The following is a 12,171-nucleotide window of genomic DNA, read 5'->3' on the forward strand; positions in this document are numbered from 1 at the left end:
GCTGTAGTGATTGAGTGAGCTCTGTGGACCTGACCTTTGTCTTGTGTCCTCGTTTCCAGCGTCTCCTAGTGGTCCGGCATTTCACACGACCTGAAGGTGAGATCTGGGGAGGAGACAGAGCACCCCCTAACACCCCTGAGCTGGGTTACAGGGTAAGACAGCTTCTTACTGTTGGACACACCTGTCCACACTCTTACTGGACACACTGGACACACTCGCCTGTCCGGACTCTTACTGGACACACTGGACACACTCACCTGTCCGGACTCTTACTGGACACACTGGACACACTCGCCTGTCCAGACTCTTACTGGACACACTGTACACACTCACCTGTCCACACTCTCACTGGACACACTGTACACACTCACCTGTCCAGGCGTAGTCTCTGCTCCTTATCCCCCCTGCGTTGTGTCTCCCCCTCTCCCCGCTGGACAGAATCCTGTGGTGTCTTCGTGTCTCCCCGAGCTCGTCCAGAAGCTGGAGAGGGCGGCCGAGCTGCAGCTGGAGCTCCCGGGGTCGCCCGGCTCGTCCCGCTCGGGCTCGCCCGGCTCATTCCGCTCGGTGTCCCCCCCCTCCTCGCCCGAGAGCCCCCTCCGCTCCCCGCCCCCGGCCCCCCCCTCCGGCCCCCTCAGGCCCCTGCCCGCCCCGCCCCGCCGCCCCCCCTTCCTGCCCGCCATGCCCCTCGAGCCCCCCCTGCTGCCCGGGGCGGTGCCCCTGCCCCTGCCCCCACCCGTCCTGCCCCCCATCGCCCGCCCGGCCCCGCCAGGCCCCGCCTGGGGCTCCCCGGTGCGGAGGGCAAGGAGAGAGGCTGAGATGTCTGACGAGGCAAGTGGGGCAGAGTCTGTCCGCCCATCTGTCCTTCTGTCCATCTATCCTTCAGTCCATCTGTCCCTCTGTCCATCTGTCCTTTTCTCTGTCCTGTCCTTCTGTCCTTTTCTCTGTCCTTCTGTCCTTCTGTCTTTCTGTTCTTTTCTCTGTCCTTCTGTCCATCTGTCTTTCTGTCTTTTTCTGTCTTTCTATCCATCACTCTATCTATCCTTTTCTCTGTCCATCTGTCCTTCTGTCCATCTGTCTTTCTGTCCTTTTCTGTCTTTCTGTCCTTTTCTCTGTCTTTTTGTCCATCTGTACTTCTCTCTTTCTGTCTTTCTGTCCTTCTGTCTGAGTCTCTCTTTTTCTCTGTGTCTGTCCCTCTCTCCCTGTCTCTCTCCCTGTGTCTTTCCATGTCTCCCTGCTCTCTGTCTGTCCTGCGTTGTCCCAGCTGGGTCTGTCTCCCTGTGTCTCTCCGTGTGTCCCCCTGCTCTCTGTCTGTCCTGCGTTGTCCCAGCCGGGTCTCTCTCCCTGTGTCTCTCCGTGTGTCTCCCTGCCTGTCTCTCTGTCTGTCCTGCGTTGTCCCAGCTAGGTCTCCCTCCCTCCTCTCTCTCTCCGTGTGTCTCCCTGCTCTCTGTCTGTCCTGCGTTGTCCCAGCTGGGTCTCTCTCCCTGTGTCTCTCCGTGTGTCTCCCTGCTCTCTGTCTGTCCTGCGTTGTCCCAGCTAGGTCTCCTTCCCTCCTCTCTCTCTCCGTGTGTCTCCCTGCTCTCTGTATGTCCTGCGTTGTCCCAGCTGGGTCTCTCTCCCTGTGTCTCTCCGTGTGTCTCCCTGTCTGTCTCTCTGTCTGTCCTGCGTTGTCCCAGCTGGGCCTGTCTCCTCTGCTCTCTGACTTCAGCTCTGTTCGCCGATGTCCCGCCAGCCCGTCTCTCTCTCAGCCTGTCTCTTGACTTGCAGGATGAAGAGGAGGTGGAGACAGCTCTTCCGGCAGGAGAGAGGAAGGAGGTCAGTGCTGGTCCCACCCTGCCCCCTGTCCTGTCTGTGGTGGAGTTTTGCCGTCTTGTCTGTCCCTGGGTCTCAGTGTCTCTCTCTCTTTCAGCCCTGTCTGTCAGTGTCTCTCTCGTCCTGCTGTCTGCCTGTCCCTGCCTCTCTGTCTCTCTCTCTTTCAGCCCTGTCTGTCAGTGTCTCTCTCCTCCTCCTCTCTGTCCTCAGTGTGTCTCTCTCCTCCTCTCTGTCCTGTGGTTTCCAGTGGGTCAGTATTAGTGGGCTACACCCAGGCTCACTCACTGCGAGTGTGATCTCAGCAGAGTCTCTGTGCTCTTGGGACACCTGACTCACCTGTCTCTCTCTTTCTCTCCCTGTGCTGTCCCTCTCCTGCCCCCTCTCTCCCTCTTTGGACTCCAGCTGGAGGAGGTCCAATCACCACCTCCTGTGAGACAGAAGAAAAAGAAGGTGGGTGATGCTCTGATCCTCTCTTTACTCCTGTCCAGTGTCCAATCAGTGTGTGTGTATGAACCCCTCTCTCTCTCAGTGCAGTGTTCATGTCCTGGAGTGTCCAGTCGGTGTGTCTGTATGAACCCCTCTCTCTCTCAGTGCAGTGTTCATGTACTGGAGTGTCCAGTCAGTGTGTCTGTATGAACCCCTCTCTCTCTCAGTGCAGTGTTCATGTACTGGAGTGTCCAGTCAGTGTGTCTGTATGAACCCCTCTCTCTCTCAGTGCAGTGTTCATGTACTGGAGTGTCCAGTCAGTGTGTCTGTATGAACCCCTCTCTCTCTCTCTCAGTGCAGTGTTCATGTACTGGAGTGTCCAGTCCGACTCTTAACGTGACTCTCCTGTCTCTGCTTCAGAAGCGCCGATGCGTCTTTTTGATGTCCCTGAGCTGCGTGTCGGTGGAGACAGAAGATCAGGACGAGCCGATGGAGGTGGCGGAGACCGTTGCTCAGGAGAGGAAGAGCGAGGGAGAAGAGGAGCAGGCTGCCGGGAAGGACAAGAAGAGGAAGAGGAGGGGCAGGTGAGCAGACAGGGGGGTGCCGCCCGGTCATGTCTGTGATTCAAGGAGGAGTCTCCTCTTGCTGTTTGATGTCATGGTGACGTCTGTGTCTATGTCCCTCACACCTGCAATAACAATATTCTTTCCAGGTTCCTTTCCTGGTTCTGTGCCTGCTAACATCTGGACTGGACTGGAGCTGAGGGACACCAGACGACTGGACTGGAGCCTAGGGACACCAGACTGGACTGGACCGGAGCTGAGAGGCACTAGACTGGACTGGAGCTGAGGGACACCAGACTGTGCTGGACCGAAGCTGAGGGACCCCAGTCTGGACTGAAGCTGAGGGACCCCAGACTGTGCTGGACCGAAGCTGAGGGACCCCAGTCTGTGCTGGACTGAAGCTGAGAGACCCCAGACTGTGCTGGTCTGAAGCTGAGGGACCCCAGACTGGACTGCACTGGAGCTGAGGGACACCAGACTGGACTGGACTGGAGCTGAGGGGCCCCAGACTGGACTAGACTGGAGCTGAGGGGCCCCAGACTGGACTAGACTGGAGCTGAGGGACCTCAGGCTGTGCTGTACCGAAGCTGAGGGACCCCAGACTGTGCTGGACCGAAGCTTAGGGACCCCAGTCTGGACCGAAGCTGAGGGACCCCAGTCTGTGCTGGACCGAAGCTGAGGGACCCCAGACTGGACCGAAGCTGAGGGACCCCAGTCTGTGCTGGACCGAAGCTGAGGGACCCCAGTCTGTGCTGGACCGAAGCTGAGGGACCCCAGACTGCACTGGACTGAAGCTGAGGGGTCCCAGACTGGACTGATGACCTTTTGTTAAGCATCAATAAATTTTTTTAAAAAAATATCTGTTTAGCTTTTGGTTTTTTCCCTCCCCCCCCCAAGGTTGCTGCTGGGAGAGGTGTGAGTGGGGCCTGCAGGGGGCGCTCTCACCCTGCGGTCTGTGTGGGTCCTGATGCCCCAGTATAGTGACGGGGACACTGGACTGTAAACAGGCGCTGTCCTTCGGATGAGACGTCAAACCGAGGTCCTGACTCTCTGTGCTCATTAACAATCCCGGGGTGTCTCTGGAGAAGAGTAAGGGTGTTACCCCAGTGTCCTGGCCTGATTCCCCCCCTGGTCTTGACCCATCATGGCCTCCTTATCACCCCCCCTCTCTGAACTGGCTCCATCCCTCTGCTCTCCTCCCCACTGAGAGCTGCTGTGTGCTGAGCGGACTGGAGCATCATCCAGGGGGGGCTGGAGGGGATCCCCCTGACCTGGGAGGAGCTCTGAGTGGAGAGTCCAGACTTATTAATTATTAATATAAGAAGTTTTCACAACCCGGACTCGTGAAGGTACAGGCTCTCTTAATCGGGAGCAAGGTGAGAGGCCACCCCCTCGGGGCGCAGTATCCCCGATGCACCCCCCCCCACCACCCAAAACGACACACACTTCTGTGACGATTGGGAGACCCCGGTTCGACCAGCCCCTGCGGTGGAGGAAACGACCCGCTGGAGAGAACACGCAGACTCCACACAGAAGGGTCACCTCGGCATTTATTCCAACAGCAAAACAACACCAGAGAGAAACGGTCTCCGAAAGAGAAGCGTACACCGGGAAAAACACGACGGGGTCATTACAAATGGGAATAGGAGTTCTTTTTTTCTGTTCCGGACGTCAGTTGTATCGTGTCCTGGTGATTTCTCCCGTTTCGAACGGAGTTTAATGTCGCGTTTCTACTTTATTAGAGAGAGGCACTGAACTTTGGGGAACGTGACATCCACCCAGTATTACTAGTAGGTTGATAAATGTAAATGTTCTTTTTCCCCCCGTATTATACCTCGCGAAATATAACGATGGCCAACTCCTTAAGTCGAAATTTAAACCCTTATCAGCTACAAGACAGTCCGTCCACATCGACGCGGCCCGAAGCGCGACCTTCGGTATGACGTTGGCCGAAGGGGGTAGGGTAAGTACGTCACAGCCGGGGGAAGCCCCTATCACGTGAGAGGGGTGCGGCGGGCGACGAGCCCCCGGGGGCGAAGAGAAGCTGATTTGCGTGGGGTGTGGAAACACTACACGACCGGGCAAGCGAGCCGTTTTTTTTTTGTTTTGTTTTTTTCCAGAACATCAGAACAACTGCAGAGATGACCATCGATCCACTCCGGACGTTTCCTTTTTGTCCTCTTTGGCCTCCAAAATAAAAAAAAAAACTGGGATCCATCGTGGCGTTGCCAAATTAAAACGTCGACCACTTTTCGGGCTTTCGTGCTCTCCATGATGAAACCGTCATGGTTGTGTAAGGATACGTTACGTCACAGACCGGCGGCGCTCGGGCGTGAGGAGTGTCGTTACGTTTTTGAAACGGGCATGTCAGACAAGATCTCTGATAAGATCTCCGAAAAACCCAAACCTGTAAGATTCAATTTCAATTGAGTTTGTTTTATATAGCGCCTTTCACAACAAGAATGCCCCAAGGCCCCGAACAAAGGAGTTGTTCCACACCCCCGCCACCCTCTGTGTACAGTAGAGCCCCCTGTCCTGACTGGAGGAGCTCACCCAGCTGTGTCTGGAGAGAAGCCAGGGTATCGGCTTCAACCACAGGGCTGGGCTGCTTGTTCCCCACCCCCACCCCCTTCTGTGTACAGAAGAGCCTCCTGTCCTGACTGGAGTGACAGTAGAGATGGGGTTCATGGGTTATCTGGAGGGGGACTTCGCTCCAACAAAACGCCCAGCCCTGCTGCTCCTACCTCGGACGGAAAACACTTTCCCCAGCTGCTTCATCGTCTTGTCCCTGCGGGAGACCGGCCGCCTGCTCACGGGGTGTCGTTGGCACCAGCGCCGCGTTCTCTGCCGCCGCCACCACCGGCGTCGGGCCGCGGGCCTCACCTGGAGGCAACACACCGCCTTCTTTTAACAGATCACCTCGGGAATTGGGAACAACGGAGCTGTGTGCCATCTGTACAGAGGGGTTCAGCACGGGGGGCTCCGGGCTCGGGTCTGGTCCCCAGGGGGGGACTGTCTGTGTGGAGTCCGCATGTTCTCCTTGTGTTCTCCGGGTCCAAAGACAGGCTTTTGGGCTAATTGGCTTCTGGGAAAACTGGCCCTGGTGTGTGTGTGTCCTGTGATGGACTGCTGTCCTGTCCAGGGTGTGTCAGTGAGTCTGTGTGTGTCATGTGATGGACTGGTGTCCTGTCCAGGGTGTGTGAGTGTGTGTGTCTGTGTGTCCTGTGAGGGACTGGTGTCCTATCCAGGTTGTGTGTGTGTGTCCTGTGAGGGACTGGTGTCCTGTCCAGGGTGTGTGAGTGTGTGTGTCTGTGTGTCCTGTGATGAACAGATGGTACCCAGCCTGGACACCCATGAGACACTGGCTTCCTCAGAAGACTCTCACTGAGGGCACACTGTCCCTAACCCGGGTCTTGAAGAAACTACAGTGATCTATAATTCCTGCGCCTCGGAAGGGGTTATGACGTCTATGTCCGGCGCCCGCGCCCGCGGACTGGCGGTTCGGCGTCGCGCTCCGCAGCTCGAGCTTCGGTGCGAGGCAGGGCGGGAGGGAGCCGATGTGGCCTCGGCGCCATCTTTGCTGGTGAGTCAATTGTGACCGTTGCGGTACAATAAACCATCAATAAACCTTTTCCCACCCCGGCCAGTATTTCTGTTGCGGCCCACGTCCCCTACAATCGACAAACTATAAAAAAACAGTAGCCCTTCGCAACATTACACGCCATTTTTTTTTATTTTAAACGTCCGTTAGATACGCAGGTGGCTCGAAACCTGTCTTAACCTCGCCGGCGTCTTTATACCTGCAAGTGAATTTTATTTGGGGTCCCTCAGAATTGTGACAGAAATGTCAGTGAACCACAATAAAAAACGAAACTTTTTTTTAAAGGCGATGAATGGATTTTAAGAGTAACCGTGTAGCGACTGACGTAAGGAAAAAAAAAGTTGTCTTTCCCTACGAAGACCTTTTGGTACAGGACTTTCTTTAAATATCAGTTGTGCATAGCGTTTTACAAAAAGTTGATGATGATCTTGGAGATAATTGCAAAGGAAAATTGAGATAACTACCAAAACATTACGTGTGAAACGACAGGACAGAACTTTGAACCCACAAAGAAACAAAGGTATGAAATATTGCCTCGTCATGGGGGGTTGATAATTGTAATAAGTGTTCCTAATTTTCGTAAAGAAATGTATATTATGGGAGTCACACGTGAGATTTAGTGTATATACGTTTCATATTGTGCATATATACGGGGTTAAAAAGTGGAATGAGTATGATTATAAACTCGTGTGTCCTATAATCAGATAATTTTTGAACAAGCTTTGATTAGACAGGTGAAAAACAACATCAGATCCTTGTTTTTAATATATTCTCACGTCTGAATATCAGCTTCTCCCCTCTGGCCAACATTTCAGGGCTCCCAGATGTAGATCCCAAATTGAAACAAATATTCATTTGTTACCCTTATTAAGACAGTTAATAGAAGTGAGTGACCAGGGTAAATAAAGGTGGGTCAGTGTAAACTGTTTATTCTGGACCAGACTTCGTCATGTGTGATATGTCATGACTTCTTATATTAAGTTTTATCTTTATATTTAGTTATACATGTGTAATAGATGCGATATGTGTCCATAAAAAGGTTTCTCCAGGGGAAAATCAAGTTGGTTTTAAAACCGGGTTTCCTTTTAAGGGTACCTTTGCATTCCAAGTGTGGTGTTTTTGCCTTTTTATCATATTTCGGATGTGAATCCATGGTATTTTTGCCGAGACAAGTTGCCTTTTTATACGCGGAGGGATCTGCTCGTGAGATGTCCGCTCGGTCCATTTCTGAGCTCAGTATAAGGTGTAGAAAGCATGACTGTCATCATAACCCGCCTCTCACCCTGGCCCGAGCCTGAAGCATGCCCCCTAGTGCAGGGTTAGAGGTGTGGAATAATGTTGTGACTATTGCTTCATCAATAACATGCTGATTGCATGTTTCTAGATGGGTATAACAGAGATCTCAACTACTGAGGGGCCTTACTAATAATTGCTTACACTTATATAGCGCTTTTCTGGACACTCCACTCAAAGCGCTGCACAGGGAATGGGGAATCCCACTACCGCCACCAATGTACAGCCCCCACCTGGATGATGCGACGGCAGCCATAGTGCGCCAGAACGCTCCCCACACACCAGCTCTCAGTGGGGAGGAGAGCAGAGGGATGAAGCCAGTTCAGAGAGGGGGGTTATTAGGAGGCCATGATTGGTAAGGGCCAATGGGAAATTTGGCCAGGACGCCTGGGTTACACCCCTACTCTTTTCGAGAGACGCCCTGGGATTTTTAATGACCACAGAGAGTCAGGACCTCGGTTTTACATCTCATCCGAAGGACGGCGCCTCTTTACAGTATAGTGTCCCCCGTCACTATACTGGGGTATCAGACCGCAGGGTGAGCGCCCCCCTGCTGTCCCACTAACACCTCTTCCACCTCTTATTAGCCAGTGAAAAATGGTAGCTTCCTCAGAGACACCGCAGGAAGACAGGAGTTTGTGATGAAAGTTCGAGAGGGATGGCCACACCCTAGTTCGGTCAGACTCGGCTGTCGATATTTTAGCAATCACTCCTGACTCCTCTCCTGAAACACTGTCAATACTGCACGTGATCCCCCTCTCTCCCTTGCGTCCCTCTCCCACCCCGTCTCCACCTGTGTAGCTGCCCCCCCTGGTCACTCCTCCTCGCTGTGCAGGGGGGGTCCCAGCCTCCTCGTCCTCTGGCCAGGAGCCCTCAGCCAAGAGGGTTCAGCCAGATCATCACTCCATGATCCTTTCAGTATGCTAAATTCCTGGTGTTGTTTTTTTTCTCCCCAGAAAACTGACTGTCCGCCCCACCTCTGCGCTAAGTGGACGATGAAGTCAGGTTCCAGTGTGCCTGGTGTTTACAGGTAATACTTCAGACTGGTCGGCCTCACCTCAGGGTGTCTGGGCGTTTGATATTATACAGTTGCGATGCTGAGGCCTGTGACTGTGATGCTGTAAGGCTACAGGAGTCTCTCTGGAGATCCTGAGTGATTTCCGGCGTTCGTGGGGAAACACAGCCCCACCCTCCCGCAGTGTCCAGTCCGCAGAATTTCCTGGAGACGTGGTCTCGCCGATGGGCGACCCCGCCAGCGAGAGACTAGCTGAGGCACGATGTTCTGTACGGTTCAGTTAATTAGACGCGCACAGATGTTGAGCTCATCGTCCTTTTAATTGTGCCATCTATGCTAACTGTAGCCGAGATCGAACTATCAAGGTGACAGATCAATAATTTTAAATTAAATAGATGCATGATATTGCTAGCGCTGATGCAAGAGGCAAGTCAGAGGAACTGAACACAGAATGGATTGGAGTCGCAGTGAGTGAGAGAGGAATGAGCTAAATTATTTAAGAGGATTAAAACACTGAAGAACAGGAGACACAGTGAGAGAGAGGAGATCACAGGAAATACCTCAGTAACAAACATACTTACACACAGGACAGGAGACACAGTGAGAGAGAGAGGAGATCACAGAGAATCCCTCAGTAACAAACACACAGGACAGGAGACACAGCGAGAGAGAGGAGATCACAGAGAATCCCTCAGTAACAAACCCACAGGACAGGAGACACAGCGAGAGAGAGGAGATCACAGGAAATACCTCAGTTTTAAGTGCAGACAACCGGACAGGAGACAGAGTGAGGAAGAGTAAATGAAACACAGTTGGATTGATAGGAGATGGGTTATGAAGAGATGGGACACACAGAGATGGAGAGAAGGGAGGCGACAGTTGAACTCGCTGGCTGAGTTAATTGACGCTGCTGTTTCTTTGGCAGATGAAGTCGGGGTCCAGAGTTTCGCTGACGTGGCAGAACCGTCCCAGCTCGGTCTCCTCCCATTCCTGCAGGTCAGTGCCCCTTCAGTCTGACCCTGTGTTCGGGGAGACACACAGGGAAGTTGCACACTGTGACAAAAGGCTCCAGAGACATCGCCAAACCACAGAATAGCTCCAGAGCATTTGTGCACCTTTTGGAATTCTTCACGTATAGTGAAAGGTGAAAATAAAACCAAGAATGGGTGACGCGTCTTTACACAGAGGTGGGTGGGGAACAAGCTGCCCAGCCTTGTTGTTGATGCCGATACCCTGGCTTCTCTCCAGATACAGGAGGATGAAATCATGGGTCCAATTCATCACTAACTACCAGACAGGCTTGAAAAACCGAATGGCGTCCTTTCGTTTTTAACCTTTCTTCAGTTCTTAGAAAACCTGCACACAGAAAAAAAATAATCTGCATTTTTTTACAACTTCCAACGGTCAGGTCTGTGGGTATTTAAATCTGACTAGAATGTGTATTGTTCAAAATCTCTTGTTCACTATCAGTGTTTTTGTTTTTAGTGTCATTCTCATTACTCCTGTGGGTTTTATACTGTGGTAAAGAGTTAAAAAAGTCCTCACTTTTCAAAGGGCTCACTGTTCACACTCGTATTGACACTGTACAGACGACAGGACTCACCGTTCACACTTATATTCATACTTTTTTGATCAACAGGACTCAGTGTTCACACTCATTTCGACACTTATAACACTTGATTGACACTGTACTGAACAACAGGACTTACTGTTCACACTCGTATTGACACTACTGAACAACAGGACTTACTGTTCACACTCGTATTGACACTGTACTGAACAACAGGACTTACTGTTCACACTCGTATTGACACTGTACAGATAACAGGACTCACCGTTCACACTTCTATTGATACTTTTTTGATCAACAGGACTCACTGTTCACACTCGTGTCGACACTGTTCACACTCGAATTGACACTGTACTGACCGACAGGACTCGTATCGACACCTTTCACACTCGAATTGACGCTGCTCACACTCATGTCGACACTTGACACTCGTATCCAGTACTGATTGCCCAACCCACCACTTAGCAGAGCTCCCAGTGGTGGGGCTGTGGTCCAGGGGCTCTGCCCCGACTTCACCTCGCACTGACCTAGCAAGCCCGCGCACCACAGGCGTCTCGCCGCCCCCCGCCGCAGTGGCATTCCTGCGGTGCCGCGGTTCCTGAAAGAGAGATAACGGTCAGGGAAGCGTCGCTGAAGACGCGCGGCAGGTAGGGATAACGGTCAGGGAGGGGGCCGTGTCGGCCACCCGCAGGCCGCAGAGGCAGCAGGTACGGGATCGTTCCACGCGGCCGAGAGAGAGGGGAAAGAGACGCGACATTTCGACTGTGGTCTTTTCCGGCTTCACGCGCCCGAAGGAGGCTCCGCGGCCGAAATGCTGCGTCTCTTTTCCTGTCCTTTCAGCGCAGGGATAAACCTTGACCTGCTCCGCTGCGGGTGAAGACAAAGTCGGTGTCGCTGGGTTTTTAAAAAAAACCCGCAGAGCCACTTCATACTTCTGACGACGATGGAAGGGGAATATTTACAAGTCCTGTTCTAAAAGGTCTTCGGATCTCACCGTTACCGGCTGGGAGTGGGGTTTGCGCCAGGCAGTAGTCGGAGTCCGTTTTCTCCAGGCGTTCTGAAACAACCCAAAACACAGGATGAGAGACCGCAGTTGTGAAATGAGTTGAAAGCTGATCGTGGGCCGCCCGTTTGCTAACTGAACCAGGCTTGCTCAGGCCGGATCCATTAAAACTCACAAACTTCATGAATTGATACTTGAGCTTGCGTTGTCCTGTTCTGGGAGCGACCAGCTTTGACTTTACTCGACCTTTCATTGACCATCATATCGGACTGCTCCAGTGAGATCTCAGCATTACAGATCTCTCAAGGTCAAACTCACAGAAGAGCCACAGACAGACAGAGACAGGATCAGAGACACAGGAGAGAGTCAGGACAGTGAAGGAGTCCTCATGGAGGAGATCAGATACACTGAGAGAAGAGCCACAGTCAGACAGAGACAGGATCAGAGACACAGTGGAGAGTCAGGACAGTGAAGGCGTCCTCATGGAGGAGATCAGATACACTGAGAGAAGAGCCACAGACAGAGACAGGATCAGAGACACAGCGGAGAGTCAGGACAGTGAAGGAGTCCTCATGGAGGAGATCAGATACACAGAGAGAAGAGCCACAGACAGAGACAGGATCAGAGACACAGCGGAGAGTCAGGACAGTGAAGGCGTCCTCTACTTAAATTATTACCTTATACACAATTTGAGTTCATTTTAAAAAGTAAAAGGTAATGAAAGGAATGCATTTTCATAAGAAAGATAATACCGACATGCATGTGATAATCTTCCTTATATCATGTAGTGTGTCATTTGGACACTTTGTGGGCTTGAAATACTAAGAAAATCATGTTCTATGGTACAAGATAAATACAAAACTTAAGCTTTTATTTTAATTAGATTTGTTT

General features: G+C 52.2%; 1 long non-coding RNA gene across 1 annotated transcript; it reads left to right on the top strand.

Moving 5' to 3' along the window:
* Window positions 1–6,665: 6,665 nt before the first annotated feature.
* On the top strand, window positions 6,666–9,697 carry LOC138242965 (uncharacterized). Its single transcript, XR_011191846.1, has 3 exons — window positions 6,666–6,919; window positions 8,649–8,722; window positions 9,633–9,697. It is a non-coding gene; the product is annotated as an uncharacterized lncRNA (long non-coding RNA).
* Window positions 9,698–12,171: the final 2,474 nt, after the last annotated feature.

Source organism: Lepisosteus oculatus, chromosome 14 (genome assembly GCF_040954835.1).
Source record: "Lepisosteus oculatus isolate fLepOcu1 chromosome 14, fLepOcu1.hap2, whole genome shotgun sequence".
Lineage (NCBI taxonomy): Eukaryota > Metazoa > Chordata > Actinopteri > Semionotiformes > Lepisosteidae > Lepisosteus > Lepisosteus oculatus.